Below are 8685 nucleotides of genomic sequence, written 5' to 3' on the forward strand. Positions count from 1 at the left end.
TCTTACAATATTTGTAGTTTCCTTTTCCCATATCTCTTTGCTAATATCTAGTGGTCATGCAGTTTTTTTAGATGATATGGTAGCATTGCTACATCTGTATTATGGTTCTTCTTCCCACTCACAAAATGGTTTTTGTTTATATGTAGAGATTCCTCATATTTGTAGAGTTTCTAACAAGGGCTCTGTGAAATTTGAATAAAGACTCTGGACTAAGTACCCCTCAAGCTCCTGAAGTTCATGAAGCAACATGGTCTTCTCTTTACTAAGAGCAATCTGATTATTTCCCTTACTCTTTCAGAGATACTCTCAGCCTTTTCCTGAAGAATTTACTGGAGACTGAGAGAATCCTTCTTTAGTGACTACTATAGGGGGAGAAAGCTGAGAGAGTTTATTGTTTTTAAATTTGTATTGCCAGATGAAATACTTCTAAGAAGCCTTTTGTCAAATACTGCAAAATGACCTGTACTGTGCACCAAAGAAAGTTAGCCTGCGTGCACTGAAGTACTTCTAGGCTGTGTGACTTGAGTATGGCAAATTACATACTTTTGTGAAGATAGCCAGTCTGGAGCCCCTTGATATATACCAGAAATATACCAGTCTGAGCAGCTAAAGTACTGATGGGTACTACCAGTATGTGACTGCACATTTAACTGCAAGTATCATATTTGTCCATATAGTTATATATTTTTTCTCTAGCTATGACTTTCTGTATTCAACCTGTATTACATTTCACTGGGCTTTATATTAATCCCTTGGCATGAGAAGGTGTTCAACAAAACTGCATTTCATTTACTAAAGAATAAACAGAAACTGAACTATTATTCTCTGTTCACAATAATGTGAAGTTTTAGCTGCCAGTTCTTTAGCTGGTTGTCGTTGTTATTGTTATGATGATGGTGATGGTAGTGGTGGTGGTGATAGTGATGGTTGGTTGCACAATCAGCCAAATGGTCAGACTGGATTTGGCATTTTTATCTTCCTATTGAATCCTTCCTAAGGACTTGGGATCGGAAGAAGTTGTTGTAGAAGATGGTATTCAAGTGGTGCTCCAGTTCAGATCCCTTGAGCTCAGTGGTGCTCAAGGGATCTATTACTATTGGCATTATTTTTTGTTAATTTATTTATTACATTTATATGCTACCTTACTGAAGTGACTCTGGGTGGCTTAAAATATAGTAAAACACAAATGCAAAAACATTAAAACAATAAGAATTAGGGAAAACTAACCCAAGTACAGGAGGTGGAATCTTCTCCCTTACTTCACCAGTCACCTCCAGCATAAAGTGCCCCAATTGGGACCTCAAGTCAATTGGCAGAGTCAGGTTCTGCGGCCCTACTGAAAGGCTAAAGAAGAGGGGGCAGAACTCACCTCCAGCAGCAAGGTGTTCCAAAGAGTGGAGGCCACAGCAAAAAAAGGCTTTTTCCTTAGAACTTACCAGCTTGAATTCCTTGATGGATTGGGTTCACAGCATGCCCTTCCTCCTAGAGTGAATGGGGCAGGACATCTTCTTTGGGGCGAGATGGTTCCTTAGGTAACCTGAGGACCTATCTTTACTTTATTTTGCCATAGTCATTCTACTTCTATTGCAGATATGTATTGTAACTTTCTCTCGTTCTTTCTCTTCCATTATCTCCAGGTACTGCCACATCCACTATCCAGATTTTTTTTTTATCTTTCAGCAATTGTTATGTATGTGGCAGGTGCTTACATGTTTGCATTCTAAAGTCTCAAAGCACTTCGATTTTTCAATTGCTTTCTCTGTGTTGTGGTCCAACCAGTTTTTGTTTGCAGGCAAATGGTAATTCTGGCACATATTCCAATGTACCATTGTTGCTATTTTGTCACGCCATTGCTCGTAGTCAGTCTGTGTGAGCTTCAGGCAGCATATTCATAATCATTTACATTAATCATTTGTGATTATCATTTCATTATCTATACTCTCTATGTGTCAAACGCCATTACATAGATTTCTAAAATCAGAATTAAAACATGCTGCTGAAATGAAAACATACAAGGTATTATAATTTTAATAATTCTTTAATGGTGCTTTTTAAAGATATACCAATTTTAATGCAAATGTGAATATGGTACTGAGGAAGTCTTTCTGACTTTTCCTTAGAAATAGACCTTTTTTGCTCTAAGTAGTGAAAAATATTTAACAGAACCCATTTTAAAAATAGCAGTCATAAATGTGATATTTTTATATAAACAGTGAAGTGTGAGCATATGGTTGAATAACCCTTAGATCAGCAGGTGGTAGTTTTCAAAGGCATTTGTCAGAAGAATAATAGAATCTGCTTCTCAAATCTTTGGAGAGAAAAAGTGAATATCTGAATACATATATTGGGGCATTCAACAGAACCAGATTTCAAGGTTAATTAGACCAGGTAAAGCTGAAGCCATCTACATCAATTATTTTGAATTAGCTCAGTCAAAGTGAATTCAAGTTGGTTCCTAGATCCGAATCTGATTATTTTCTTAGCTACCCGCTTCCATACCATCTTTTTTTTCCAACGGGTGAAACCTTTTTTTTAAAGGAACTAATGGGAGTGAGGTGTAAGACCTTCACAAATATGTTACAATAAAAAGACCCCCTGGGATCAACAATACCGGCAGGACCCTTGTATATCAAGCTAAGTGTCACAGCAGGTGTGACATTGGGGAGCACCATTAGTGTTTCTATGACACCAATGATTGTACAGTTGACAACAAACATTCCCCTAGTACATGCTTTGAAAGAATTTTCGCATCAAAACATCCGTCTCCCAATTTCTCAGAATGTTTCTCTCCTTGTGGAAATATTTTCCACCTTAATCTCAGGCTGCTTTCAAATTTCTCTTGATGGGGTTTTTGAGCTTTTTTTTTATAGCAAAGTGGTAAAACTCCTCTCTCAGGTGGTATCTTCTTTCCTATTGCAAAACTACAACAACTTTATTATTGGAAGTATGACAGTACCACTCTGTGTGCTGTTGTTTTTGTTATAAGTAATATGGTTGTTGTGTGCTTCCCAGTCTGAAAACACTCCTTAAAAGAAGTTCCTGCATTGGGCTGTGTGTGTGTGTGTGTGTGTGTCTGAGTGTGCGTCTGCATGTTTGTGTGTGTGTCTCTGTGTGTGTGTCTCTGTGTGTGTGTTGAACTGAAAAGCCAGAAAGGCTTCAATTATTCAAGGAAAAGAAAGACACTAACAAACTCCTTTGGTTGTCTTCCAATGAACATTGATTTAGGTAGCATAAAGATATTAAGTTGTTATTGAAAACCAAACAGAATCCTCTCCAACAAATAATGGACCTCTTAAGCAAAAGTTTAACTTTGATAGTTCCATTATTTGTATAATTACTCTTGATAAATAAAGAGCTCCCTTTAACCCTTAAGTTAGTGGGTTGATAATGTAATATAAAACTGCAGAGTTGAGAGGAAGCACAGAAGGAGAAGTACCTGGTGAAATAAATACTACAATGTATGGCTTTGGAAATTTTATTTTTTGCTGATATTCAGAATTCATTCCAAAATAGAGAGATTTTTATTACCCATACAATTGTTTATATTAAACAGGATCTGCCTTGATTATTTGGTTCAAGAATCAGAGATACACAATCCAGTCTGATCTTGGAAATGAAGAACTGGTACTGATATGCACTGTCTTGCAAAGCACAAAGAGAGTTCCCTCAAAGCATATAAGGAAAGATGCCCTGAGAAATCAAAGGAACAGTGGAAGCAACCATTAATCTTCACTTTGATGCCATTGACTCACTCACTGCAGCTTTGCTGACCTCCTTACCTACATTGCTTGATTTGACCAGGGTCAAGATATATAACTGGGTGTCATCAGTCTGACTTGTGTCACACAACGGCATGCCAAATTAGCAACAATGGTGCGTACAAATATCTGCAAGAAATACCGTTTGGTAAGAACACAAAATAACACAAAGCAATTGAAAAAAACAAAAAACCAACGTGCCGTGAGACTTTAGAATGCAATCAGACAATCACCTGCCACATACTTAACAACTGCCTATAGGAAAGACAAAAAAGTCTGGATGTGGCAGTAGCTGGGGACAGAAGACTAAAAGAGAAAGAACTGGAGAAGAAAACAAAATACAAAAACCTGCAAATAGAAATAGAATGACTGTGGAAAAAGAAAGCAAAGACAATACTAACAGTAATAGGCACTTTGTGTGCAATCCCAAAACATATAGACTACTTGAACACCATCAGCATTGGCGAAATCACCATTGGTCAATTGCAAAAACAAAAACAAAAAACAGCTTTGCCCAGAACAGCTCACATCCTGCAACAATACCTTTAACACCATCAAACAACATCTGCTTATCCCAAGTCCTTGGAAAGAACTCAGTAGGTCGATAAATATGCCAAATTCAGTCTAAACATCTGTCTAATCATCATCACCATCATCATTATCATCATCATCATCATCATCAAAGAGGAGAACCAATGTGATATGATGCTTCCCAATCCAGACCCCGTAGTTTGTCCAGAAAGCAACAGAGAGCTCAAGAAGAAGGAGGATAATTCTTGGGCCAAAATTTCTCCAATGTTCTCCTTAGAAAAATTAGGCTTTATAAAGTGTAACTTTTTAGTACCATTGGACTTTTTCCTTCTTTGGGAAAAAAAATTATTTTTCAATCCCATATCTTAAAATCCATCTCACTTATTTTTACACTGAGAAGTTTTTTTCTTGTATCAGAAAGACACATCCATACTACTTCAAAGATGGAACATCCTAAGGCGTATTTCAGGCTAAAATAAGGTCAGTTAGCAGGAAAATCCCTTCAGGAGTATGTGTGCTGCAGAGAGTACTATAATGAATTAGCCTGAATGACTGTAACCTTGCATCCAGGAGTGCCCTAAAGAACTATTCATAGAAAAGGGACTCTTCACAGGAACACAAAGCTGTTTCTCTCGGACTAGAATTCACCCTGTGTCTGAATCATAACTTTTTACTGAATGAAGAAAGGAAAAGATTTCTCAAGGACACTTGGAGAGATCAAAATTCTGAACTTCCAAGAGGGAAGTCTAAGTGTTAGCAGTTGAAATATATAGAAAATAAATGAATCTAAATTCCAATATATATGGTTCAAGGTCACTCATAGTATTTTCTCAGGCATTAGGTCAGACTACTCACAATACTATGCTAGTTTTTTTTATTCTTGTTTGTACACAATAAATTTTAGAGTGGAAAAGAGGTACTTTTCCAAAATACATACAAAGGAGGACATCCTAAACTAGCATTTTGATTATGAAATAAGTATTGCCTACCCCTCTTCTCTTCCTCCCATTTAAGGCAGGTGATTCTGTTCTCAAACCCATGACATATATCCAGACATATCTTCATTTCAGTTTTCTTGCTAGACTACTGGTTGTGTGTCTTCTATATCTCATTTTGCATTTTTGCTAAACCTATACATTCTTCAGCAATAATATCAGTTTTCTCATGGCAATAATATCAGTTGTTTCAACAACCAACAATCATATAACTCCAAAGCTTAAAAGCACAAAACTAAATTGTTGTTAAACAAACAAAGAACCAATTGGAGATCAGCCCTCACCAGCCTCCATCAATCAGAAACCAGCTTGGCTAAAGCAGGTGTGGGATTCTACCAGTTCTGTCCGGTTCTATAGAACCCCTTGTTAACTTTCTAAGCAGTTCGGAGAACCGGTAGTTAGAAGCAATCTCCTTTTTTTGTTTCTGTTTTAAATAAATTTTATTAATGAAACAACAGAAAGAAAAAACTTTTAAGAACAATTAATGTGGTGCATACATCCTGACACACCTACTTGTCTTACATCCTCAAATAATACATATAACAAAGAATACAAATTTACATATATACATAAATGTTAATAGTCATTCATACATTTACTCCTTTCTTTTTTTAAACCAGTGGTAAAACTCCCAGATTTTGTAATATTCAAATTCAGTCCTATCTTTTAACGCTTGAGTTACTCTATCCATTTCAGCGCACGTCCAAATTTTTCTAATTATTTCCATCTCGTCTGGCATATCATTACCTTTCCATCTTTGGGCAAGGACTAATCTCGCTGCAGTGATAACATGGACTATTAAATATATTATCTCTTTATTATATTTTCTACATTGATACCCAAAAGAAAAATTTCAGGTCTGAATTCTATTTTAATTTACACATCTCTTCTAACAAATTTCTAATTTTCAGCCAGTATGTTTGAGCTTTTTCACATTTCCACCATACGTGGTAGTATGTTCCAATTTCTTTATTGCATTTCCAACATTTAGGGGATAGTTTCGGGTACATTTTTGCCAATTTTGATGGTGGGATATGCCATCGGTAAAACATTTTGTGTAAGTTTTCTTTATGTGATGCCGCCAAAGTTATTTTTCTAATCCTATCCCATAAAATTTGCCAATCATCCAAATTTATACCATATCCAAAGTCTATCATCCAGGCCAACATCATTTCTTTCACCTTTTCTTCTTCTAGTTTGCATTCTAATAATACTTTGTAAGTTTTTTTTAATCAAATTCTTATCCGTACCTAATAATATTTTGTCTAATTCTGTTTTCCATCTGCTAATACCCCATTCTTTCATATCTTTACTGTACCTCGACTAATTGTAAATAGGCCTACTATTCTATCTCAAATCCTAGATCTTTCAACTCCTGTCTTGTTTTTAAATCACCCTTCTCATCTAGTATGTCCTCATATGTAATAACCTGCCCTTGATGCAATAAATGTGATTTCATTAGCACTTCTAATGTAGATAGCCAAGTTGGTATTTCAAAGTAAATTTGTCGTTTAGTTTTATTCCATATATTTAGTAGGGTCTGCCTAATTTTATGCCTTTGAAAATAGCCATGAATTTGTTGTTTGTCTTGCCCAAGAAGGTATGCCAGCCTGCCTGTAGATTATATCCTTCTAAGGTTAACATTCTTTTATTTTTAACACTTATCCAATCTTTAACCCAGGTCAAAATAGCCGCTCTATAATATATTTCCCAATCCGGTAGGCCAAATCCTCCTCTTTTGGTACCGTCCTGCAACAATTTCAGTTTAATTCTGGCCTTTTTGTTCTGCCACATACATTTTGATACTAGCTTATCCAATTGGACAAAGAATTTTTTTTCTAATTTAACCAGAGCGTTTTGAAATAAAAACAATATTTTTGGTAATATGCTCGTTTTTATGGATGTAATTCTCCCCATAAAGGAGAGTCTTAAATTGTTTCATTTCCTGAGTTCTTCCGTTATTTTTTTTAATTAATGGAGTATAATTATCCTCCTTGAGGGTTATATATTTTGCCATTACAATTCCCAAATATTTAACTTTATTTATTGTCTGGATGTCCATTATATTTGTTTTGTGCATTTGTCATATTTTTGTAAGTATTTTAATTTTTTCCTTATTAATTTTTAGCCCTGCTGCTTCTCCAAATTCATCTAATTGCTCTATAAGTTTTAGTCCCAAATTTTGTGGATCTACTAAAATAAAAACCAAATCATCAGCAAAGGCTTGTAATTTATATTCTTCTTTCTTTATTTTTAGTCCTTTTATTTATTTTTAGTCCTTTTATTTCTGGTTCTTTCCTAATTATTCTTGTTAATACCTCTAATGTCAAAATAAATAATAATGGTGATAATGGACATCCCTGTCTCATTCCTTTTTGTATCTCAAATTTATTTGTTGTATAATAATTTATCAATATCCTAGCTTCTTGTTTGTGATATATTGCTGATACTACATTAAAGAATTTTGGTCCAAAATCCATATACTTAATTTGTTGCAGAACGAAACTCCATTTTACATTGTCAAAGGCCTTTTTAGCGTCCAAAAATAATAGCGCTACCTGTTCTTCACTACGATCTTCGTAATACTCTATGATATCTAGAATTGTCCTGATATTATTCCTAAGATGCCTATGTGGAAGGAAGCCATTTTGGTCTGTATGTAGAAATTTGTTTAATATTTTCTTGAGTCTTTTGGGTATTATAGTTACGAAGATTTTATAGTCCACATTTAATAGAGATATTGGCCTGTAGTTTTCTATCTTTGTTTAGTCATTTTTTTCTTTTGGAATGATCGTAATCATTGCTTCTTTCCACAATTGCAGAATTTTTGCCTTGTCCAGGACTTCATTAAATAATTTGAGTAATCTGTTGCCTAATAGTTCTTGTTGAGTTAAATATAGTTCAGTGGGAAGTGCATCAGGACCTACCACTTTGTTATTTTTTGTTTATTTATTGCCCAAGTTACTTCTTCGAAGTTTATTCTTCCATTCAATCGCTTCTTGGCCTTTTGGCTAAGATCAAGTGTAGTTCCTTTTGTTTTTTTCTACCCTTATTACATTCTTGCCAGAACGCCTAGACTTCCTGTCTCCAGAGCCTTGGCTTTCTTAAAGGGGAAGGGTTGCTTTAAGATTTTTACACTGCTGTTGGGAGGAAATACTTCCCTGGACAATCAACACTTTGAAGAAATAATTGAATAATGAAGCAAAGCTTTAGTGACAGGAAACCAAGACGAATGACATTCAGCAAGGCTTCTTGGCTAGCTAGAAAGATTGACATTCAAACGTGAGTTTACATACCCTTTCTGAGTTTTGGTCTAAAACTGGTTTTTGGTGAAGGTTAATTCTGTGCTTGATGACATTTAATCCTTTGTTTATTGATGGGATAATTTTCCCTATTCAGGT

At 35.2% G+C, this 8685-nt stretch overlaps 1 pseudogene; it reads left to right on the forward strand.

The window, feature by feature from the left end:
• Positions 1–8275: 8275 nt before the first annotated feature.
• On the forward strand, positions 8276–8444 carry LOC113410646 (U2 spliceosomal RNA; annotated as a pseudogene).
• The last annotated feature ends 241 nt before the right edge of the window (positions 8445–8685 follow it).

This window comes from Notechis scutatus, chromosome 1, assembly GCF_049901735.1.
Source record: "Notechis scutatus isolate UNSWTSFEM ecotype Mainland chromosome 1, rNotScu1.2, whole genome shotgun sequence".
Lineage (NCBI taxonomy): Eukaryota > Metazoa > Chordata > Lepidosauria > Squamata > Elapidae > Notechis > Notechis scutatus.